Genomic DNA, 26,263 nt, shown 5'->3' with positions numbered 1-26,263 from the left:
TCGACCTGCTCTTCCTTTCATCTTTCCATCCACTCCCACATCCATCTAAGCTTTCTTCAATCCCTCTGTCCTTTCACTGTTTCATATATACTTTAATTCTTGCACCTATCACTATATCTCTGTATCTAGCCATATTTGTACCCGTCAATCTTTTGTCTCATCATTTCTCATACCTGTTCATTCTTCCATTCACAAAGGATGAAAGTAAAATAGACAGACGCACTCTAATATATTCCAAATGTATTGAAAGTGAAAAAGGTCGATGGTGCAGGTGGGTAGATCCTCCTGAGTGTAGGGATGAAGAACAATGATTCCAAAAGCGCGATCCTCAAGGTTGAGGGGCGTCCCCTACTTGCACTCGAATTAAAGTAGTTCAGTAAAACTCTTTGTTAATAAAGTTTTTTTTCAATTCAATTTATTGAAATTTCTCAATTGTATTCATGGCTGATATTCATAATTCTATCATTATGATAATTTTGGTAGATACTGGCAGAAACCATGAAGCCAGAGAAAAGCATAAATGATTTCCTAAATAGAATGAGGGAAAGATGGGGTAAGAAACCGGACAGCTGTGGACTGATATAGGCCCACAAGTCACATTTTTCTACATTATTCTCAAAAATGGGCTACCCAACGAGATACAGAGTGGCTGGACAGAGTAGCTCATTTAGATACAAAACCCAGGCGGCAGATACAGGCTCACATTCTCCACTACCATAAGAAAAAGGTAGAGATGGATAGAGAGAAGCAGGAGAAGGTATAAAGAGACACAGCAAAACTAGTACAACAAAAGTTGAAAAAGATTGCCCTTGAGGGGGCACCGATGGCCGCAACTGTGCAGGTGGCACCAGTCAAAATGGGGGCTCCACTGCAAAACTAAAGAGGATTCCAAACAGCCAGTCCAGGAGGACAACCAGGTTATGGTAGTTGAGGCCAGGAAAGCTGGTTGCAACCAGACCCTAGAGAGTGCTCCTATTGCCACAGGCGGGGTCAACTGGTTGAGAGGTGCCTGATAAAGGTATAACATGAGCAGAAAAAGCAGCAGAGGTTAGTGAACCAGGGCAGCCACCACGAACATCCTCCTAAGTACCAAGCATAGGGTAATCAGAACATAGCATAGGCGCAGTCTTAGGGAGGTCCACCTGTTGCCACAACTGCAGCAGAAATCCAGCAATTGGCCGAGTATGTGGCAGCAGAGTGGAGGTAGCACCTTCATGCACTCACAGAGCCAAAATACACAGTAGAATAGGCCCCTCAGTAAATAAAGACAGTAAATAATAATAATACCAACTACATAACCTCCAGTAATTCATCTTCAATAGTAAAGACAAACAGCATCCCCCTTCCCTCTTTTCAGAACAGAAAGGACTACAAACAGCATTGGAGGCTCAAAACGTTTTTTCTCGTTTCCCTTGGAATTCAGGGCTGCTTTGGGCTGTGTCATCAAGGGTTCACATTAGGTCCAGCATCGATGATGAGTCCATCGGAGCACAGAATAATCAGTTTGCCTAAAGCCGTACAGAAACTAGGCCCCACTCTGCTGCTGATGCCCCAGGGAGGGGTTTGATGTGGCAGGGCAGTCTGATGAGGGGGCGGAGAAAACAAAAAACAGTTCAAGAGCAGTCACCCTGCTCCTGCAGCCAACGTCTGATGGGCCGTATTCCTATTCACCAGGCCAACAGGTTCCAATTTCCTTGGGCCTCACGCCCACACTTGATGTTTCCTTCACAGCGTGCAGTTCCAACAGAACCCCCAGAATGCTCCAAAGGCCTGCGATGCAATGGTGGTCTCTCTGTCAGTTATACTTAAAACTCCAGAGCAACCCCCCGCCATCACATGCAGGAGTCAATAAGCCTAGAGGCCTCAGTGTAGGGTGACCAGACTTTTCAGGTTTGCCTGGACACTCGGAGTTTTTTCTTTTTTTGGTCATCCTTTCCTGTGGATTTTCTGTGATCTTTGGGAGGTCCCACCAGACTGGCCTATTGAGCCCATTGGCAGTCTATGTCCCTTAGCACCTGGAGGTCTGGGTTGGGTCCATCGGTAACCACTGTTTTCCAGGCATTCTGAACTCCTCTGCAATGTGAAATTGTAGTCCAACTCCATTTTTTATTACATGTTCAGATTTTTGGGGGCTTGGGAAAGTGTGGTCACCCTATGTCAGCATAAGGACGAGCTCGAGATTCTAGGGAGTTTTACTGAACATTTCAAGGCAGTGTGTGACCCGACGAAGAGGGGGGTGCCAGTTATAGAGGCTTCCAAGTCTGTGCAACTGCTTCATATGGATCGCAGGGTACCGGGTGTACTCCGTTCCAGGTTCAATCCCCTTCCAAGCATAACCAGCTCATGAAGCTCCAACCTTGCAGTCTCCATCCAGGAAACAGTCGGCCCTCCCTGATGACCACACCGGGGCAGTATAGGGATAGGAAAAGAACCACAGATCAGCTTCTGACCCTCTCTGCGCTGGGCAGGGGAAATGATGAATGATATGGCTCAAGGACAATCCACAAAACTAAAAGTAAAACGGGCCAAACTTAGCCCAAAAGGAAGATTTCAGATAAAAGGTGGGGTAAATATCAGCAAACCTAGGTATCTAAGGCCAATAGGGAGGTGCCCTTGAGCAGGAGTGGGTTGGAATTGGTTCGCCTAGCTCCCACAATGGATATTCAGTTTATGTAAATCTCTGGTGCCAGTTATTATTGTGTTGCTATTGGCATGTGGGGTTATACAATTGGGGATCACCTGCTGTAAAAATGCCTCCTCAAATTTGATAGAATGCAAGTAACTAGGGAGATAACAGTTGTCAAAAGCAAACTTAAGGAACAACAGGCCCCAAATACAGTAATTGTCGAAATGCATGGGTAAGGAAGTGTAGCTGAAGAATCAACTAGATGGGGAAATATTAATATGGAAAACTATGCCCACATCGATGAGAATGAAATATTGTCTCTATTAACAGATTTGCCCATTATGAACTCTACATCAGCCTTGATTGGCAAATATGTAGTTAGGCAAGCTCTAAGACCTGGGCCCAGGTACTGCTGATTGATAGGTCACAGGTGGGATGGTGCGCAGCTGGCACGCAAACACGTGGGCAGGAAACTCCCAATCATCCCGCAGATAGGTGCAGCAACATTACAATGGCCAGGTGAGATTGCCCCAATAAACCACCTATTGCAGGAGGGGGTACACATGCTGCTAAAAACACCATAAAGTCAGATGCCACATGATTTAGGGATACATAGCCAATTTGGACTTAGTGATCACACGCTCCCCATGCCGGACATCTAGACATGTTCACTGCTCGCCACACCATGTCCACGCAAGATCAAGACCCACCTGCATCAGTATCTGACCATTAATTTATTAATCTAAAGGCAGCAACCAACATTCCTCACCATATATGGTTCACCAGAAACCTTTTATTACCTTTTGTATTTTGTATATAAGAAGGACACCAAACAAATGCACATTGAGATAATCCTCTGACCTAGTGCCTGTAACTGTTCTCCAAGCCAAACAGTTTAATTAAACAAACTGTTCCTGGTATGCCAAACACCACTTGTCTTCTGATTTTCATGGAATTCTACTTTGAGCAACAGACTTAAAATTCTAATTTGAGAAGATGTAGGCTAGATGGACATTCCAAGACAGTATGAAAACAATATTGACAGGCCATCAAACAATTGAAGTCACAGGCTAGAAATACATATAAAAAATAGACACATGCATTTTAGAATGCCTCTTGTCTCTGGTCCCTATTATTCTTTTACAAGTAGCCTATCCTACCTCTACCTTCTATTTTCCATGCCCCCTAGTCCACCCTTCCCATATTTTGAGAATGTGCTATGGAAACAGCAGGTCCTGGAAAAGAAAATGGTGCATAGCCTCAGTATGCACTACTGCACACCATCCCCAGGTGTGCCCGGAGCAGAGCGGATAACAAGGTCCAATTGGCTAAAAAATACACATGCACTGATAACTTTTAGATTTAGTGAAAGAGCTGTTGAGATGGCAGCAAGGAAACTCGCAGTAGCAGTCCGAACTGTTGTTCTGCCTTTCTCTGCAGGAGGACGTGTTTGGGACCTGAAGATCCAGCCTTGTGGGAGCCTTATGGTCCCCCCTCAGAGGCCAGGTTGAAGGTGTACATGATGAGAAGCTGGCTCCTGTCAGTGTCTTCCAACGTGTACACCGAGCTTGTCTTTAGAGGGATCCCTGACACCCCATCATAAAGGGGTGCACGCTACAACTGCACCTGCCTGTGGGAGTTGCATACCCTATCCAACACTTTGCCTACAGGAGATACACTAACTGTGCAGCCCCTTACACTTAGTAGGAACACAGTCAGATCTTTGCCCGAGGGCCATTTGGCCCATGGACCTCTGTGGCTAGTATAATGCAGGTGCATGGTTAAAGGTATGCCCTATGCAAATGAGAGAACGCCCAATTCGCATTTGGTACTTTCAGCCCCTTCGGTAATAACAAACTGCAACACACAAAGCAGTTGAAAATGAGCACTGGGCTCCCACAGCACTTCCTTAGTGCTACCCCAGGAAGGGGCTGGTTTCTTAAAAGGGAGACATCCACTGAGTATTCCTGATGGAGTGCTTGAGCCATTATCCCGAAAGTAGAGCACATAGGTATGGGTGGCGCCGTGCTTACTTGTTCATAAGGACCGTTCCCTCTCTGCCTTCTTTGTTCTAAGGTTGTAAGGTATTTTGGCCACTTTTTCATTTATTTTTAGATTTACAGATGTTGTCATTTGTGCTGATTTTGTTATTGCTATGAGTTCTTATTTAAAATAGTCCCTCCTCCAATGAAACACAATGGGATCTATTTTCGGGACCTCCCAAATGAGTGTGTTTTTAAATGTATTTTTTAACATTAATGACTGGGTACACAAAGGTGTCAACCGGAGTCTTCTGAGGTTTGCTACTACAGAGGTAGCTGCAACCCATTTTAACGGCCCTGTCAGTGCACTGTATCCAAAGCACGCAATTGAAATCAAAATGAATACATTTTTAGATTCTTTATTAATTTTCCATGAATCTCAAATATTAGTCATAATATCAAAATAAACACAAGCAAAGATCATTGCTAACCAGCCAAAGAACTAGATGAGTCATCTGAACTAGTTGTTAGTAAGATAAAGACCGCACAGATACAGAAGTCGTGCGGCGGAACGGCGTAGTGGTCAATGGGAGCAAATCAACACTTGGACCCCGGGAAAGCCGGGCGATGACAGACCTTACAGCAGGATAAGAAGGGAGACCCCATTCAAGAGCCATCCCATAGCTGACAGGGTGCAAAGAATTGTGCATTCCTGTGCAATCATGGTGGCCTTTTATCAGACTTCGAGGGGGCAAGATTGAGCAAGAGACTTGTCCCAATCCATATCCACCATTCTTTTCCTTGCCCTACAGCACTGTGAAATGTATATGTTGTTCTCGTGAATTGCCCCTTTCTCGGGTCACAATCTCAAAATCATTGAACTAGGTGCACAGGAGGACCGCCTAGTCGCAACGCTTGACCATTCGGCCAGCTGTAATGTTGAATCTATAGACTTGCAGTTGAACCTCTTTGAGCTGAGACATCAATCCCCAATGTGAACCTAGATGCTCTTGTTAAGGAAGTGTGGATTAAGTATTGCCCAGCAAATATGTCAGAATTTGCTCTGATTTACGGTGCACTCCTGAAACATATGTCTCCCACTTTAGCAAAGTCTGCCCACGCCTTCAGGTTTGCTATTGCTGCTGTTTCATGGAATCTGGCAAGAAACCAAAGTGAAAGCTCATCCACATACTGCACTTGATGGCTTAACCTCTTAATGTATCAGGTCCAACAATATTTAGCCTCCTTTAGCAGACAATCTATGAACTATCAAGCTTGTATTCATCGAGCAGAATCACCACATTCACATTATTAACTTTTAAGTGTATATTTCATCTCAATTTAACACCGAACTGACAGCCAGCATCCACCACCCACTACAGCTGTGGCACTAGATAGTAAGATTCAAAGTCGGGTACATTTAAGTCTCCCTTTTATAATAGGAGGTGCAGTTTAAGAGAAAATGAAGGGTTGAACTTAGCTGGTGAAGAAAGCTTTGAACAACTAAAACTGAGGATGTGGTCAATTGGGAGTGGCACTTTTTTCATTAATGTTCACCTTCATACGAGGATTGCAAAGGTCTACACTGACATCTTCGGTTGTATTTCTTCCACTGATACCTAACAGGCTATCTCACAAGGTACAACACAGACAGCTGCACCTGTGAGATATGGCTATGCCTTACACACAAAGTACTGACTCTTTGCAAACACAGCTATTCAATTACTGTCTTGCTCCTCCACTTGTTAAATAGCCCCAGTCGAAGTGAAAACCGAAATAAGGAAATTCCTTTCCCCAATCAATACTACATTAACCACTTAGCTGTTTTTATAGTGTCCTGTCTCAAATACACATTATTTTTCATTACATGGTATCCTGCTGTGTCATTTATATAAATGTGAACTGTCCTACAACGAATTGCTTTCAGGCAGGGCGTTCAGCACTTATTTTCAGATCTGTAAATATCTTTCTGAACACCATTTAGATTAAAATCATTTATGGCTATTATTAGTTCTTATTTGAACGTAAAATACTTTTGAACTAAAACAGGAAAAACAAGCAGTTTTGTTGAAAATTGATTTGGCAAAGAGACAGAAACGGTCTAACATAAAACTTAAAGACTTAGGGGCATATTTATCAAGGGTTTACGTCGTGTTTTCACCATGCAACATGGTACACGCACAACACAAACCCAAAATGCGATTTACCAAGCCCCAAAAAGCCACTTTGCATGGCCTTGAATGGCTTGATAGATCAGGAGTCTGCCTCTGGGAGGCATTCCATGGGCGTTACATGGGTGCTCTCACACAACTCCCATGGATTTTGACACATTCCCAAATTTACCATTACTGGGAGATCTTGGAATGTACCAAAATGCTACTCCTTCCCGGGTGAGGCATAACAAAGAGAAATATCTTTATTCTTTATTTTTTCCCCATTACTTCCTCTTTCTATCTGTCCTACATTCTGCAGAACGCATAGATGGAGGAATATGACCCAAGAGATTGTTTTTGTGCAGGAAGCTGCCCCTTCCTGAACAAAAACAGTCCTGCATGCAACAGAGGTACCCTTTCCCCATTGTACAAGTGTGCCTGGCTTTGTGCTAGACAGCCCATTGAGTACCAGTGTTGAAGAAAGGACAGGGGGCCTCAAACACAAGAGGCCTGGGCCACCGGAGGTCACTTTTTTTACTTTCTGGCAGCGTAGTGCAAACCCATATCTATGAGCCAACGCAAAGCCACTGTGCTTGGCTTTTCATGGCCTCATAAATATGGTGTAAAGCAACACAAAGCGCATCGCTGCTTTGCCCACACTGCCTCAGGAAGGCTTGGCATGGACATTGCAGTGGGTGTTGCTATACGACACCCAAAGATTTTGACACAGTCCCATATTTACAGATTCATGTAAACCTGGGAATGCGTCAAAACTGTGTGCCTCCCCCGAGGAGGCGCAATGAAGAGAAATATGTTTATTTCTCCTCATTTCCTCTTTCTATGTGTACTACATTTTGCAGCATACATAGAAAGAGGGGGGGCGCTAGGTGGCGTTTGACCGCCATGGCCGGGCCGTAGAAAGGCTCCCGCGGACCCGGGCAGACTATAACACATTATCCCCATCCTTGGCGCCTTAAGTGGCTGGGCTCCCTGATTCCGAGCAGCGGAACATCGACGGCTGCCGGAGGGCAGACCCTGGGGCCCCTGCGGCATTGTCTGGTGCGGCTGTAGGGAGCGGCAGTCCGGCAGGCGGAACGAAGTGGAGGAGAGGCTGGTGTGCCCGTCGGCAGCCTGGCGCTACGCGAGACCGGGGACTCTTTGGTCCCGGCCGTGAGGGCGCCGGAAATTCTGTGAGGTGGCTGGACACTTCACACCACGCCGGAGGCCCACAATGGCGAAGCGGAGCCTCGAGGCTTACTACTACCAGCACGTGGGAGCACCTTTATTGACATTTAGGACCACGCTCTATGTGATCCCCGAGCTCCTGGAGAGACGCACGAGGTGCTGTGACCTGCCCGTGAGCCGAGTGCTAAGCGGCGACCTGGGTAAATACTCGCCTGGAGGTGCCTGGGGGGAATCTATTCTGATGAGGGGCCCAAGGTACGCCCCCCCCCCCCCGGAGGGAGACAACTGCATAAGTAGAGCGCTGGTGGGAGTTCCGGCCCTGAAGACAACAGCGCGATCGAGAAGGCCGTGGGGTGCCATTTTGCATAAGGGCCGCTGCCGGGTCCCCGCGCTGGGCGGACATTAGTGACAGCACTACCTCTCCTCGTCGAAACCACTACCCGCCTTGCAATCTGGGAGAACGCACTGAAATCCAGTGGAGTAGAATCTGTCCATGCTCCCAGGAGAGGGGGGAGAGCCCTGCGCACCCGGGGCGTTGATACTTACCGCGGAGTGAGGGGGAGAGAACAGAGAGATGTCTCCATTAAGTTACCCGCTTTTCTCCTGTGCGAGGGGCGCACCATCCCTGTCTACAGCACAACATGGGGCGCACCGAGCCCAAGCAATCAAAACTTTCCTTTGACGCCAGGAAGGCAGCTGGCTCTAGTTCTAAAGACAGGAACGGCCAGGACCCCTCAGAACCCCAGGACGAGGATTGGAAAACCCTCCTGAGAGACATGCAACAGAGCCTCACCTCCATTGACTCCAAAATGGACGCTATGAACAGCCGGCTGGACAGGGTGGTAGAGAAACTGGACCAGCACAAAGAGCAGCTTAAGGAAGCGGAACAAAGGGTGTCGACGCTGGAGGATGGAGCAGGTACGGCTTAGCAACATATGTTGCAGATGAACAAACTATTGAGTGTCACCGCAGAGAAGAACGAGGATTTGGAGGCTTGTTCCCGAAGGAACAACGTGAGGGTACTAGGCCTTGCAGAATCAACAAACTCGGGCAGGCTGGAGGACTTCATGGAACGCCTGCTGGGGGACCTATTTGGTAAAGACTCCTTCTCTGCCCACATGACTATTGAGAGGGCGCACAGATCTTTGGCGGCGCGACCCCCTCCAGGAGCCTCACTCCGGCCGATGATAATGAGATTTTTAAATTACCGGGACCGTGATACTGTTCTACGCCTGGCCCGTGAGAAAGGGGAAGTGCGCTATGACAATACCATCTTATCCTTTTATCCTGACTTTACTCAGGCAGTACCGGAAGCTCGCCGAAAGTTCACTGCTGTCAAGAAAAAACTACAAATTAAAGAAATCATGTATGCTATGTTATACCCAGCACGATTAAAGATCAACTATCGTGAACGCCGGCACCTCTTCAACACCCCCCAGCAAGTTGAGGACTACTTGAAACGGGCTAGCAGCGAGGAGCTGAGGAAGGAGGCCTCCCGAAGACGGTCCAGATCTCACTCGCCTCTGTAGGACATTTGCTGATGGAATATTGCCGTGGCGGTGGACACTAGTGGCTCTGAACTGTCAAGACTCCTATCCGCTGTTACGTTTGGTGATGTATATCTTTTGTTTATTATTGTATGCCAAGATAGTTGCTACCGCCTGGGCACTCACCGACGTCCCATCAAAGAGTACCCCATGATCAACGGGGGAATGGACGGGTGAAATAGAGCAGTTGAGTGATTGTGCGGGAGCCCCTATCGATCCCCCTTGGAGGGCATTCCCCTGATTAAGAGTTTGGAGTTAGGTTGTTTGTGACGGATGACAGTTGTTGTGTTGGATGATTGGGAGGGACGGGAGGGATATTCCTGGTGAGTTTAGGGAGCCGGCATGGGCGGGGGTAGGGGGATGGGGGGGAGGGTACCCGCACATAGAGGGACTGGGCAAAATGGTATTGATCGTTGCAACAGACTGACTGCACTGGTTAAGACTCATGGCCAATAGCAAAGGTACTAATGTTGAATTGAATGTGATGTCCTGGAATGTCCAGGGGCTAAATGACCCCAGGAAGCGAAGGCAGGTACTGGGTTACTTGGACCGCCATCACGTCCATGATTCCCTGTTACAGGAGACGCACATTCTGCATGGAGGGCTGACTCCGTTTCCATCACGCTGGGCCTCCCACCGTTGCTTCGCTTCCTACTCCAGCCATCCTTGTTAAGAAAGGGGTGAGATTTGTACAGGGAGGCTTGGATGTGGACCCTGAAGGGAGAGACTGCCTACTCTGGGGAAGGTTGAATTCCGAGTATGTTGTGATTGCTAACTTTTACGGCCTTAATATAGACGATGATCACCCCCTCCAGGTACTCAGGGGTAAGCTTAACACGCTAGGATCCACCTATATCATATGGGGAGGGGACTTTAACACTGTGTTAGACCACAAATATGACCGCTCTCATGCAGCAATAGCACACTACACCACTGCACAACGTACATTTCAGAGCATTTTATAGGCAGATTATATGTTGGATACATGGCGTCATCTGCATCCCTGCTAGAGAGAAGGGATGCACCATTCAGCAGTGCATAACACGTGGGCCAGACTGGATTACATATTGGTAGTCCTGGGAATGGCGCATTGGATAAGAAAGGCAGCACACCTGGCCCGCACATACTCAGACCACTCCCCAGTACTAGTGACGATTCACCCGCCGGCAGATCTTTCCCCTTTCCTGGGTTTCAGGTGAACCCACGGCACTTGCAGGATGCAGAGTTCAAAACAGAGATGGAATTAGACATTCAGGATTTTTTCGTTCGGAACACAGACTCGGTTGCGAGCCGTACGACGGTATGGGAGGCGTTCCAGGTGACAGTACGTGGCTGGTGCATGGCTAAGGGGGGCGGCATACTTTGTGTCATCCGCTGGGAGATCCAGAAGCTAGAAGGGGAACTGAAAACTCTAGAGAGGGAGATTAGCACTAGTGGAGACACCGGGATACTGCGTACCAAGCCAGGGAGAAGCTATCCGAATACGAGGCAGCTGCGGACAGGGAGTGTAAATTCCGCAGGAAACACCACGTAGCCCGGGTGTACGGAGAAGGGAACAGGCTGGGAAAAGCTCTGACCGGCGCGATTCGAGTCCCTCGGTTCCAAAACTATGTTTCGGAATCGCAAGATGAACGGGGGACTGTGTGTCGGAACCTCCCTGATCAAATGGAGGTATTGGTGAGGTTTTATACCAAGCTTTATACGACACAAGGAGGCACTCCGCTAGATCTGAACAGCTATCTGGAAGATATAGCACTGGCGTGGCTTGGGGACACGCAACGCAAGTTCTTAGCGCATGACCTGGAGGTTGACGAGATCGCGGAGGCCATCATGTCCATGCAGTCTGGGAAAGCGCCGGGATCCGACGGGCTCCCTATCGATTTTTGTAAAGGCTTCGTGACTACCCTGGCACCTATACTTAAAGCAGTATTCTATGCAGCTCTTGAGGAAGGCAGCTTACCCGCCACTATGAGGGAGGCGCAAATAATGTCCCTGTTAAAACCTGGCAAGACGCCGCTGCTCTGCGACTCATATCGTCCCCTATCACTTCTTAATAGCGACACCAAGATCCTGGCTAAAGTGTCAGCAACACGTCTTAACTTACTTTTAGAAAAACTGGTCCTACCTGACCAGGCGGGCTTTGTGCCACATCGGGCAACAGCCCATAATTTTTCGAACGCTATTAGCGTGTTACAAGACATTGACCCTAACAGCGCGGCGGTGGCAATCTTCTTGGACGCCACCAAAGCGTTCGACTCTGTCGAATGAGACTATTTGATAGGGGTGTTACATCGTATGGGGATGCCCATCTCCTTTGTTAATTGGATCCAGTTATTATCTACTCAACCGAGTGCTAGAGTCCTACTTAACGGCTCTTGACCTACAAGTTTCCCGGTCTCCAGAGGCACGAGGCAGGGTTGCCCCCTTTCCAGTGTTCTGTTCGCCCTGGCGATTGAAACCCTCGCTGCTAAGCTACGGCAGTATCACAACCATAGAAGCCTCATGTACCCTGCTAGGCAGTTGCTGGTGTCTCTTTATGCCGACGATATAACGCTGTATGTTCACAAGCCACAGGACAATCTAAACTCAGTCTTGAGGGAAATTACCAAGTTCTGCGGGGTATCCGGAGTGCAAATAAACTGGAATAAATCTGCAGTGTTCCCCTTGACTGATCGCACGCTGCCGCATGTGTTGGATTACCCCTTGGTGTGGGAGACGGAGGACCTTAAGTACTTGGGCATCCAGATCTCTCGGGATCGGGATGCATTGATGCGCCTTAACTATGGCTATAGACAAAGTGACAGATAATGTCTCCAAATGGATTAAACTACCCCTTTCAATAGCAGGGAGGATATGGCTGATCAAAATGACCATACTCCCAAAATTCTTATATTTATTCTTAAACATTCCCTATCACCCCGGAACCTTCTTTTTTCACACACTTAACTCACAGCTAGTTCCCCTTATTTGGGGGCCAAGCAAGCACGGCTGAAGTTGACCACACTCATGCTGCCGTATCGCGAGGGTGGGTTTGACGTCCCCAACTTCGAGCAGTATTATTATAGCGCTCAGGCACACTTTGTCGTATACTGGTTCCATCCGCCCGCGTATATGCCACACCTCGCAGTGGAAGACGGCTATATGACCCCTGTTCAGACGCCAGAGTATATTTACACACCCCTCAGGGAGCAATGCGAGGACCCCTCCACGGTGGACTGTTTTGTCCGAGCGTGGAACTGGTTGGCGAAAGCTGAGGGAATACGCTTGATGTACTCCCCTAGGGTATCATTGCGCCACTGCCCACTGTTGCAGGTCACAGGTGAAAAGATCGGTCAACGTCTGCTAGAGAGACTGAAGCTGACGACATGGGGAGACCTACATATCAACCTATATATCGACGGGAAATTTCGTACAAAAGAGCAGTTTTTCGGAGACCGTACGCACTCCTTCATGGATTTGTTTCTATACACAAGGCTGCAGCAGAGCGTTAGGGCCCTAACCCTGGAATTCCCGCAGGAGCCGGAAACTTATCCGTCACTACATTTAATGATGTGTGACGTCTGAAGCCTTCACACATGTCATTTCCATGCTATATAAGCGAGTACGCAGCGCACCCCCATACATCCCGTTAGGGCACGCCGGGAATGGGACGCGGATCTAGACTCCCCCATGACGGATGACCGATGTGAAACAGCCTGCCTACAGATGGAAGCCATATCCAGTAGCTGCAGACTCCGGCTAGTCCACTATAAGTTCCTTCACCGACTTTATCATACCCCAGCGCGCCTCTATAGGATTCATCTTAGGGACGACAACAGATTCTTCGCTACGGACAAGGGGAGGCTGATTTCATGTATTTGGCATGGAGATGCCCCCGAGTGGCCTCTTTTTGGGAGGAGGTGTTTGCAGGATTAACCAACATGGTGGCCAAACCGATACCACTAACTCCTCTAAGCGCTATGTTAGGACTGACGGGCGACGTCCAAACACCACACAAACAGTTTCTAGCCATTGGTATTCTCCTAGCGCGAATTCAGGTGGCTTGTAGATGCGGTAGGGGAAGGGCCCCTAAGTTTAAGGATTGGCTCCAAGATATGTCTACTTGGCAGGAATACTTGCATGTGTTTGCCGATCAGCTGCCACTAAGGTCGAAGCCCCAGGACATATGGGGCCCCTTAATGACTTACTTACTAAGGCAGGGGAGCGGTGAGGGAGAGGCCGAGGGTAGTACTCAGGAGGAGCAAGTGTGATGAGCTGTGAGAGTGGAGAGGGCTTTTGATGGATGAGCGATTGGTTTGAGGCAGTATGGGAGGGGCGGGAGGAGGCACTGGTACAGATTTTAACGTAACCCAGGCCGAAGGCATAGAGACAATTTCTCGCTTGGCGAGTGGACCTCTGAACTTTGACTCACTGCATGGCCAAACGGATGGACCTTGTTCCCTTGCGTGTGCCGGGTGGGGGGGGAGTTATTTGGGTAACAGCGGGAGGGTTGGGATTGGGGTAGGCAGCGAGACTTTTTATGGTATCCGTATGCGACGTTGTTGTTTTTGCTGCTACTGTTGGGCAGATTATGCTGATTGATACTGTAATGCAATACCCTTTTTGCAATAAAGGTTTTTGAAATAAAAATAAATACATAGAAAGAGGAAAATTCCTCCATTGATTGTTTTTATGCCGAAAGGTGTCCCTACCTGCTCAAAAAGCAATCCTGCAATCAACGTAGACACCCTTGCATGATTTTGAAAGGGTGCCTGCATTGGCGCTAGGCACCAATTTGTGCACTGGCACAGACATAAAGAACAGGAATGCGATATATTTCACAAATATGGTGCATTCCTGCCCTTTCCTTTTTATACAGGGCAGTGCAGCCACAAGACTTTCAGCGCTGCCCTGCGCTAAAATCTAGTAAATGAGGCCCAGGTATGCACCGTATTGGGATGAATACATCACATTCCTGCCTTTTCCCTGTAACGCTGTGCAGCAAGATGACTGGCTGTGCTGCATTACTTAGAAGCCCCTCTACTTTTTGTTCATTGTAAAATATGCCCGTAGTAATTTCAAATAGTGGTGTTTTTGTTTTGAAGTTTAAGTTATAAGCCTGCGCAAGAAGATTAATTGATTTACCCCATATCTTTTATTCATGCAGTGTCTTCAATAGTACTTTGATGATTTACCAGAGATTCACTATTGCAGCAGGTTAACATTTTGACATCAGGGGGCTCATTTACAAGGTTCTTGCACCGCCATTGTGTCATTTTTTATGATGTGCCGGCACTTTCTTTGCTCCAAATTTACAAGTTGACGTATCTAGACAGATGCGTAATTGTTCAGCGGGCTGCATCTATTTTTACCTGTTTCGGAACCAGTGGCATCGCATTAGAATTAAAATATGGAAGGTAAGCGTAACCACGTAAACTTCCCCGTAGATTTCACACAGTGGTATTTATGACTGGTATTGTGACGCAGTCGGAAAGCATGCTTATGCGCTTGCAATGCGTCAAATTCTACTCTTCTAAAACTCCGTCATAGGAATGAGGAATTGGCTGTGGCATGGGAATCTGACCAGCTGAAGTCTCTTCCAAAAATTTAATCTTCAAAGAAATCCCGTCCCCTTAACAGGTAAGTGCACTCATAAGGTAGGTAACCCAGTACATGTACTTTACACTACAATAATGACTTAAATCCACATACAAAGTAGTCTCACACAACATGTCCCACATACATAGGTATAGTGGTACATAGAAGTGCACTATGCCCACTTGTATGCAAGACCTATAGGACCAATGTAATAGAGTCCAAGTTGAGTTTTTTACTTTTTCATACTCTATTACATTGGTCCGCATACCGTAGGCAACTTGCGTCTGTCAATATTGCTGATGAGTTGCTGCAGTAGGTGTTGTAGTTTAAGCAATGCACCACTGTTGGATCTGATGCCTTGCGGCATTCTTCCCATAGATTCATCAATATTTCTGACACATCTGTGGGTCCTGGCACCATGGAGCCCATATTGTAAATACAGAGCATCCATGATGTCGTAAGGATTTTTGCTGCAGGTGCAAGTCATTTTGACGCATCGATGCGTTACTGCAGAAAAGCATCATTTCTTGTCAGAAGGCCCTGGGGGGCTTATTTACAAGCTCATTACACTACAGTGGCTCAGAGTGCAGATACATATCTACGAGGCCAAACAAAGCCACTTTGTGTGGCTTTTCATGGCCTTGTAGATATGTAGTAAGGCAAAGCAGGGCGAATCGTTGTATTGCCTTAATCTAAGTTAAGAGGAGTTCAGTGGGCATTGCGGTGGGTATTCTGACGCAACACCCATGTATTTTGATGCATAAACCTCAGACAAGAAACCACCCACCGACCTCACCAACCCAGACACCGCTGCCCGCAACTTCAGACAATGGATAGACTATTGCGCCAACACCCTCGCCCCGCTCAAGAAACCCTCCAACAGCCGCACCAGCAGGAAAGCCACCTGGTTCACCAAAGAGCTCCAGACAAAAGAACATGCAGGAAACTGGAGAAGAAATGGCTTAACGAACGAACGCCAGACAGCCACGCAGCCCACAAGAACGCCACCCGCAGACATCACCACCTCATCAGATCAGCCAAGAGATCGTCCTTCAAAACCCGCCTGGACAACAATGCTCACGACAGCAAAGAACTCTTCAGCATCATGAAAGAACTCTCCAACCCCAGCGCCAACACCAACCACATCCTGCCCTCACAAGAACTGTGCGACTCGCTGGCCACCTTCTTCCATTGCAAGATCGCTGACATCCACGACAGCTTCAACATCTCGACTGCCCCGACAATGCCAGAATCCACCCCCCATGAGAACCCCACCCGCACCAACTGCCTGACCTCCTGGACCAACGCAAACGATGACGAAACACGCAAGATCATGAACTCCATCCACTCAGGCTCACCATCTGACCCCTGCCCACACCACATATTCAACAAAGCCGATGAGCCATCGCACCCCAACCACGGAAAGTAATCAACATCTCCCTCGAGACAGCCACATTCCCGGAAATCTGGAAGCACGCCAAGATCAACGCCCTTCTCAAGAAACCCAAGGTGAACCCCAAGGACCACAAGAACTTCCGGCCCATCTCCCTGCTCCTGTTCCCGGCGAAGATCATCGAGAAAGTCATCAACGCGCAACTGACTCGCTACCTCGAGGACAAAAATATCCTAGACCCATCCCAGTCCGGATTCCGAAGAAACCACAGCACCGAGACAGCCCTCATAGCTGCCACAGATGACATCAGGATCCAACGTGACAACGGTGAAACATCGGCCCTCATCCTCCTGGAACTGTCAGCCGCCTTTGACACGGTCTGCCACAGCACACTAAAGTCACGCCTCCAAGAAGCCGGAATCCAAGAGAAGGCCCTGGACTGGACCACATCCTTCCTCTCTGGCAGAACCCAGAGCGTCCACCTTCCCCCCTTCCGCTCCGAAACCATCAACATTATCTGCAGCGTACCCCAGGTATCATCCCTCAGCCCGACGCTGTTCAACATCTACATGGCCCCCCTCGCACATGTCGCCCGCCAGCATGACCTCAACATCTTCTCCTACCCCGACAATACCCAGCTGATCATCTCCCTCGCCAAAGACCCGCACACCGCCAAAACCAACCTCCACGAGGGAATGAAGGCGGTCGCCGAATAGATGAGGAACAGCTGACTGAAGCGGAACTCGGACAAGACGGAGGTCCTCATCCTAGGAACCACCCCCCAGCCTGGGACGACTCCTGGTGGCCGTCCATGCTGGGAACAGCATCAACACCCACCGACCATGCACTCAACCTGGGATTCATCCTTGACTCCTCCCTCTCCATGTCGAAGCAGGTCAATGCCGTCTCCTCCTCCTGCTACAACACCCTCCGCATGCTCCGCAGGACCTACAAGTGGATCCCCACCGAAACAAGAAGAACGGTGACCCAGGCACCTCATCAGCAGCAGACTAGACTACGGCAATGCACTCTACGAAGCCATCCCGGCCAAGCACCTACGACGACTGCAACACATTCAAAACGCCTCCGCCAGAATGATCCTCAATGTCCCTCGCCACAGCCACATCACCCCCCCCACCTGAGAGACCTACACTGGCTCCCCGTCGAAAAAAAGGATCACCTTCAAGCTACTCACCCACGCACACAAAGCCCTCCACAACAACGGACCAGCCTACCTTAACGGCCGACTCAGCTTCTACACCCCCACCCGCCAGCTCTGGTCTGCCAGCCTCGCCCTCGCCACAGTCCCACACATCCAACGAACTACCTCCAGCGGCAGATCCTTCTCCTTCCTCATGGCCAAGACCTGGAACAAAACAAAAAGGACCCGGTGGATGGGGTAGATCGCAAGACGCATTATCGTACAAGACATAAGCTGAGCCATGTTTCTGGTTCCACGGGCCCTGTTGAAGCCTGGGGACCACAAAGAGTGGGTAGATCCAGGCAGGTGGAAGATAACGTAGGGACACAGTGAGGACCCCATGTTTGGCTTTGACTCAATGCTACTTCTATCTCTCCCTCCTCTTTTGTTATATGAACAACATAGAACTCTTTTGTTTATCAAGACCTGGAACACCCTCCCTACCCACCTATGGCAGACCCAAGACCTACTCACCTTCAGAAGACTCCTCAGGCCTGGCTCTTCAAGCAGTAGCAGCACAACCTCCCCCTCAGCACCTTGAGACCCTCATGGGTAAGTCGTGCCCTTTATAAAAAGATTGATTGATTGATTGATTGATTGATTGATTGATTGATTGATTGATTGATTGGACGGCGTCAAAACCCTACATCTCCCTAGTGGAGAAGTAACAAGGTAAAATAACTTTATTTCTCCTCATTTTTTCCTCTTTCTTTGTGTGCTGCTTTCTGCAGCTCTCATAGAAGGAGGAAAACGCCTCTATCAATTGTTTTTGTGCAGGAAGGTGTCCCTTCTTCCGCAAAAATTATAATTCCTACAATGCTGGTGCAAGGCCTGGAATCCCAGCAGCAAGATTACACATATGTATACATGTGACAGCAGGGAGGAGTAAAGAAGGTGGTCTCCGTGGTAAAGTTACAAGCCAGAGGAAAAGGCAGCCAGCTCATTTAAGTAAGCATCTCATGCAACTTGAGGTAAGTGCACAGGAAACTATCTCAATTTTGGGGTTATTTTTTCAAATATAACATGAGTGTTTTCTTCATTTACTTTGCAGATTCTGTAGCACTTTCAACATATCGCTTTAAACCAGTTGCAAGGGATAGGCCTATATCTAATGTGTAAGGGTTAAAATATAAGAAAGGGAAAAGGTGGGAAATAGGTACTTGAGAAGGCAGGGTGGGGGTAAGAAAAGACATTTTTTTGATTTATAATGTTGAGCTTGCAGCAGTCATAGTAAATGCTTAAAGTAATCGTAAGTGTTTTGTCTAGTAGATTCTTACCAAAAAGGAAGGGAGACAAAAATTCGATGGAAGGAAGAAAAACAGTTAGGCTGACCAAAGTCCTCATTTCAAAAGGCTCATTGATGTACTCACAGGACCAGTGGATAACAAAGAATCACAAGTCATCCCAATTAAACCATTGCCAAAGTACAAGTTACTCATGGGCATGAGTCAATATTCTAATAATGTGGTCTTGCAGCACAGAAGCTGCTGCCACAGGCCACCACATGGCCGCAGATGCCGGCAATGTCAGCTCGCCAGTGCAAATGCCAACAGCAGCCACCAACAACTCCAACACACTGGTCAGCTAGCTACACCCTCATGGACACAGAACAGCAAATTCAAACACCCGAGGAGGCAGGATATGTAGGGCACACCCCAGCGCTATGGAACCAGTTGCCTGCCACCAAAACATACCACACCACTCACTATGCACACCACACAGCTGATCCAGCAACAAGATAGAAGTGAAGATCAGAGGTAGAAGCCCACGCAAGGCAACACCACTATATCAAATACAAATAGAAAGCTAATTGCTCTGTAAAATTTCAGTATTACACCTTTGAAAAATTCAGCACTATCAGAAATGTTCTTATGTTTCCACAAAACGTTTAAAATAACATAATTAAGAATTTGATTCTCTCTAACATCTAAAGATGAATGCTTCAATAATTTGGATTTTAAATTGTTGTTTTCTACATCATGTCCTTCTGCTGTCAGTGGTCATATATCCACATAACAGAGGAATGTAAAAGAGACGTGTTTATAGTTTCTGAATGTACAGCCTGAATGGCCTCTTAAGCCACAGTATCTGCCAACAGCTGTTCAGTTCAACAGTTTAGTCGCAGAAGATTTATGTGCCTTGATCCCAGGAGTTCAAATAGATTCACAAACCAAGCACACGGTTGGCTCAAGGATTCAGGAAAAGTGCAACTTGTGAACAGAAAATCCTTCATTTTATTTTTAAGGCCAAGGTTGCACGATTTGACATTCTCTCGTTCCCTCTCTTTTAGGGGTATTTCTGTGTCAGACAGTAGCGCCGTATCATCTGCATATAGGGGGCAGGTTAATGGTTGTGCTTTTCTGTGATACTTGTACTTTATCTGAGGAGGCTGTTTCCCACCACTAAAATTCCCAGCATTCCCATAATTTTGCGGGCACCACATTAAAGTCATGCACTCTCAGGTACTAGCCAGTGCGGGTTTTTGCAGGGTCTCTTTCAGTGCTTTGGTCAACTCAATTCTCCAGTCTGTGATCAAAAACTCTAGGCAGAGAGAAGGGGGTTCTATCGCAGAAAACAGAGTTTGTGACTCCTTTTAAATGCACAATATTTCGAAGACAACCACACCCCTCCCCTCCCACACTTGCATTTACTGCTCTTTAATATTTCCAGCCGTCATAAGAGTGATGCATCCTTTGGGGGTTAAGGTGGCAAAATGTCACTTCATCTAGGGTGGCATGAAAACCTCATACCAGTCCTACTCATAGCATGCCACCGTTGTAGATTAAGATTAAATAACACATGCGTTATGCCATTTTAAGTAATTCACAAACAAACACATGCATTATAATAATATGACTTTATAAAAATTTCACAGCCAAGTTCTCCATTAGCCTGAATGGTCTTTAGATGTTTGTTCTTGCATATATATGCAGTATCATCATATTTATTGTCAGTGGCTGGTAACGCTGTGGCAGGGCCGGCCTTAGGCATGTGCAAGCTGTGCACCTGCACAGGGCCACCAAACCCCAGGGGCCACCACACCAATATATATCCTTAATATATTTATCCTCTGAGGATGGATACATATTTGTGTGGCGGCCCCTGGCAGGGATTTGGCGGCCTCCGGCTCAGTTCCACTTCTAAACACCCTGACCTCCCCCCCCCCCCCCTCTTTACTGGCCTCCGCGCTCTGCCCCACCCGGACCCCCTCTTCCGGGGCCCCCTACCTACGCTCCCTGCCCAGGGCCACCATGACCCTAGAGCCGCCCCTGGCTGTGGGGTGATGAGGCAGGGCGGGGAGGGGCTGGGTGGAGGGTAGTGGAGTCTGACATACTATGGCAAAGGTGAACGCAAATAAATACCTGCTGTCGTATGTTGGACTCAACTACGACCCCACCCAGCCCCTCACCCTCCCTGCCTCACCCCCCCACAGCGTTACCTCGGCGAGTTGTCACTGTTTATTGTGCCGTTAATAAATTCCTTTACAAAAGAAGGGGCATATCAGCAAGGGCCGGCGATAATTATCGCTCAGCGCTCTTAGCGCGAGGATAATTATCGCCGGCTAATGCTGGATTGTATGGCTGAGATAGCGTGCTATCAGCAACGCTTATCTGAAAAGCGATACAATTCCAAGCGTAAGCTGCCAAAAGTGTGATTATCGCTGGAAATCCAGCGATAATCGCACAACTTCTGACAAAAGCTTGATGATAGGGCAGGGCATACTTAGCCATTATATCCACCTTCCATTGAATATAATGGGTAAGTCAGACTGAAAGTAGGCGTAAGGAAAGTAGCGATTACTGAGGTTAGCGCTACTTTTCTTTTCGCTATGCTGTTTAGCGTGCAGCTTGTTAATTGGAGAAATGTCGGTTAGCGACATTTCTCACTTTATTTAGGTGTGGAACGCCCACTTTGCAAAGGGAGGCGTGGGGAAAAAGGGTGCTAACATGCGATTATGCATGTTAGCACCCTCTTGTTAATAGGGCGATAGCTTTGTCTCTGCTTTTTTGGCCTTTAAAGCAAAAAAAACGGAGATAAAGCCCTTGTTAATATGCCCCGAAGTATTTAAAATGTTTAAGAAATGTTACAAATCTTTGCCGACAGGTCAATGTTAAAATTACTGGGCATACGAAGATGTTATGCTTAGTCCAGGTGAGGCTGTTGAAGATCCAGAAAATTCCACTCTCCCATTCTGAGTGCCACCAGCCTGGATTTAGTCCATAAGGGATAGGTATCGGTTAGATAACTCTGTTGTTTTGTTGTGGCGTATGAGTTAATCACTGACCATGCATAGGCACGATTGTACGATGCGACCTTGTCCTCTAGAGTTGACATTTTCCTGGCCGTGGTGAAGGACAGTTTCTCGAATGCTTGCTCGGAGAGGTATTTGGTCCAGGAATCTATTAATGCGAAATCTCTCAGTAAGGTTTCTAGTTGGGTCTTGTAAGCAGATCGTGGTCCAGAATGCTCCTTTTTGTTTTTTATAAATTATGTTATTTCTTGACATTTAAAAGAGGGACATCTTACAATACAAAGAATGCATCACAATACATTTGTAGCAGGAAACAGTGATGGGGGAGGGAGGGGAAAGGGGATCCATATGTCAGTCAGTCAGTCAAAGAATCTTTATTCGATTTAGTTAAAAAGCATACAAAGAGAATAAAAACATTTTTATACAAGTAAAACACAATTAAACATATGTCGTTTACATCAACTGTTACATCAACTGTGTTGCATAGAGCACCTCAGGCATCAATCGGACATTGCATAGTAAGCTGACATGTCTAAGTAATTCTCTCTAGGGTAATTCTAACATATAGGATGGATTTCACAAAGATCCTGGACGATGTAGATTTTTTCTGCAGAACATACAGCCAGGCTACTCCATCTCCCAGCTAGCCTATGTCAATCTTTTCTCCCCACCCAGGTGTGAGGATGTAGGGTTGAGTTGTTGCAGTCGATTTTCTAAGGGAGTGTAAAAGCTCATGAGTGCAGATATGCTAGGCGTGGTTCCCAAATGTCTTTCAGGCGACTTTGTAGGGGCATTAGTTCCCAGTATTGGGCCAATTGTTCCTGGCAGTATGTCACACCCTGCAGCCATAAGGCAACCTTAGGGACACCCCTGCTCACCCAGTGTTTAGCGAGTTGGCGTTTAGCTAGTAGTAGCAAACATGGCCGTTAGGCGGAGTGAGGGTACGAGTAGATCTTTATCATAGCCAAGAAGGCTAACTAGTGGGGTGAAAGGGATCGCATGTCCTATTATTTGTTGAATTGTGGAGTGTATCTCCCGCCAGCAGTCAAATATCCTGAGGCATTCCCAGGCCAAATGTAGGAATGATGCTAGTGGTGCCAAGCGTCTTTCACTTCATGACACCTCGTTAAGGCTCATTCAGAATGCTCCATTTTAGACGAAAGTAGTGCTTTCACAGAGCCCAGGGACGTCAATCTGACCTGGTGACAGAAGTTAAGAAATCAACGACTGGATGCCCAGCGCTGCTTTGTGACAGAATATTTTAGTCTCACTTGGGCAGGAGAGGCTTTTTGGCAGGCGAAAGGTAGCTTTGTAGATTTTTGAAACTAGTTTGTCCACAGGTCCAGCTCCCTTCCAATATGTTAGAGTAGGACCTATTTTTGCTTTCATTGCTTTAAGCAGGTGGCCGAGGCTAGTGGCTAGTGCCTTGTAACTTCTGAGTGATGGTTGTGAATGCAAATAGTGGGCTGGAGCCCTTAGTGTAGGTTAAGCAGGCCTGGTTAGAGAAGGACCACTTGCTGTCTAAGAGGATTCCCAGGTATTTGTATTCCTCACTATGTGCAAAAGCTTTGCCGTTCAGAGGCCAAGCTGGATTTTGGCCTGAATGCTACTGTTTTTGTTTTGGCTTGGTTGATGTCAAGCATGATTATTGTTGAATAGTCTTGCAGAGTAGCCGTTGTAGACCTATCTTTGGCTGGCTAAGGAACACCAAGTCATCAGCATATAACAGATGGGTGATTCTTTGTCCTCCAAGTTTGGGGGGTGTCATTTTGCATTGTCAACGGCGTTGGACATATCAGCTATGTAGAGGTTGAAAAGCAGCTTTGAAATCCACGAAGAAGCAACAGCGTTCCTTTCCGTTTGATTGCTTCATCACACATTAGGGCAAGAGCCATCAGGTTCGATGTGGTGCCACAAATGTTTCTAAAGCCGCACTGATTTTTGGGGACGACTCCCAGGTCTTTTGCCCATGCTCTGATGTCATCAAGGAGCAGTCTTGCGTATATATTGACATCATTGTCAATTAGTGCAATCACCCGTAGTGGCAAGGATCTGTTTTGGAGCCTCCTTTAAAAATTAGTTGGATGGAGGAGCCTCACCATGAGTCCGGGATGGTGTTGGCTGTTTGGCAGTATTTAAACAATGTGGTTAATATCTAGGATCACAGAGCAGGCTCAGAGGAGGACAGAGCATTGGGGAGCCCATTAGGGCCAGGGGCACCCTCTTTCCGTTGTCGTCTTAGTTTAGTGGCACAACGTTCTTCCAGGTTGCTAGTGGGCATGTGCGTGTGAGTTGCTTACATTCTGAGTCAATGGGGGATTGCTTTGCTGTGCACTAGAAGGCAGTGGACATGTCAAAAAAGAAGTGAGTTGTATAGAATGAAACCCACACAGGTTCAGGAATGTTTGCATTAGCGGCTCTTCTGAGTCCTATTGTGGCACAATTAATTAGTGACCAGAATTATTTTGCATTTTTTCCTATGCTAGCTTTCAGCAATTGCATCCAGAAGTCCTCATCTTTTCCCCATCTGATAGGCCAAATAGCTTCCCTGAACCTTGATCTTGCTTTGCTCAGGCAGAGTCTGGCAGAGATTGAGAATGGTTGTTTTACAAGGGCTCTTATTTAGCAGTTAAAGTTTCTTTACATAGACTTCAGCTTTCCTGTCAGTATGAATTTAGTTGACGGTTGGTCAGGTAAGATGGTGCATGCCAGTGGTTTGACTTGAAAGTCCAGCAAAATTTGACCTATAAGGTCTATGCCCGTTATAAGTGTTACAAAGGAGCAAAGAAAGTCTACTTGGGCATCAGGCTTGTCTGAGTGGTAGGATAATGCCATTGTCATGGCGTGAATCGTGCTCAGCAATGAGGTCCATACGTCAGTTACTTCTGGCGATGTAGTTATTCTACTTTGTGGTGTATTCAATGTTGTGGTGTGGTAGTAATTGGTAGCAGTGTCTGTCCTTCTTGAAGGGCCATTGGTTCTCATGGTTACATGATCTTGACAACCAAAGCCTATTGTAAGCTCGGGTGGTTTAAGAAGGCTTGATGTAGATAAGTGTGGAGCCTGGTAAGTGTGGATGGGAAGTTGAGCTGGTGGCTCCTGAGCATATACGCAAGCTATTTACTTGTTTTTTCCTCATTTGATCTTGTCCCTTTCTGTGGTGAGGTCAGGTTAGCATTAGAGTGGCCACCTGTGAGCGCACCTGTTGGGCCCGGGGCTATTTTCCGACTCTCCGGAGGATCTGATTTCCCAATGACCTCAAGCTTCTGGGCTGGCTTATCTTGGCCCGACTGGTTTGTCATGTTTGAGCTATAGCTGTAGTCCCAGAATTCCAGGCCTAGTTAAAGCAAGGTGGGCGACCTGATGGATCTATGGGACCGGTTAATGCAGAAATGTCCAGTGAGCAACCTCTGTCCGGGTCTGCTGAAGGAACCGTTGTGGCCACTGAAGGTATACCCATGGATTCCGTGGGTCCTAGGAGACTGGTTAGTGGTGCCCAGGCTTCATAACTACTCGGTGGGGTTGTAGTTAAAGGCTGCATAGATGTTTTATAAAGTTTTATATAGCGCAGACGAGATCCCGAAGGATCTCAGAGTGCTTCACAGTTATAGGGAAAGGTAACAATCAGACCATGGTGAGTATAATAATCATTAAATCAAATAGTTCACACATAACAACTCAATTATAAGTCCTGAGTGGACAAGGAGTGGGCTATATGATGGAGCGTAATGATATAAGGGAAGTAAGTGAAATAATAATATACAGGAATAATAGCCAATACCAAAATAAAATCTACACATGACTGGAATGGGGCTTCTAATAGGCCTTGACTCAAGTAGTGAGCATCTAATAGATCATTTATACACCTGGGTGAGCGAAGGATGGGCAAAACGATGTAACATAATGATTTAAGGGGAGTAAACACAATAATCATGTACAGGAATATTAATCAAAACCAAAATAATATTCATATACATGAATAATGAACCATACTATAAAATGTCTGATGCCCTTAGGGCAAAAAAAAGAAACAAAATTGCCCCTCCTGTTAAGGTAAGAACTTCTTCATGAGGAATTTTTTGCTTCCAATTTGAAAGCAGCCTTAGAAGAGATCCTCCGAATTTCGGGTAGAAGAGAGTTTCAGATTTTAGAAGCAGATCCAGAGAAGGCTCGTTGGCAAGTTCTTTTTTTGCGGAAGATCTGTGGTTTCAAGAGGAGGGAATTGGCACTCCTTGACAATCTACCTCCTCCAGATAGTTCTAGCTTTTGTGCCAGGTAGGTGGGAGTTTTGAAGTGGAGGGCTTTATGTGAAAGGCAGGCAATCTTTATTTAGCGATTTTAAACCGG

This window comes from Lissotriton vulgaris, chromosome 4_1 (genome assembly GCF_964263255.1).
Source record: "Lissotriton vulgaris chromosome 4_1, aLisVul1.2, whole genome shotgun sequence".
Lineage (NCBI taxonomy): Eukaryota > Metazoa > Chordata > Amphibia > Caudata > Salamandridae > Lissotriton > Lissotriton vulgaris.
This window is presented reverse-complemented; position numbering follows the sequence as displayed.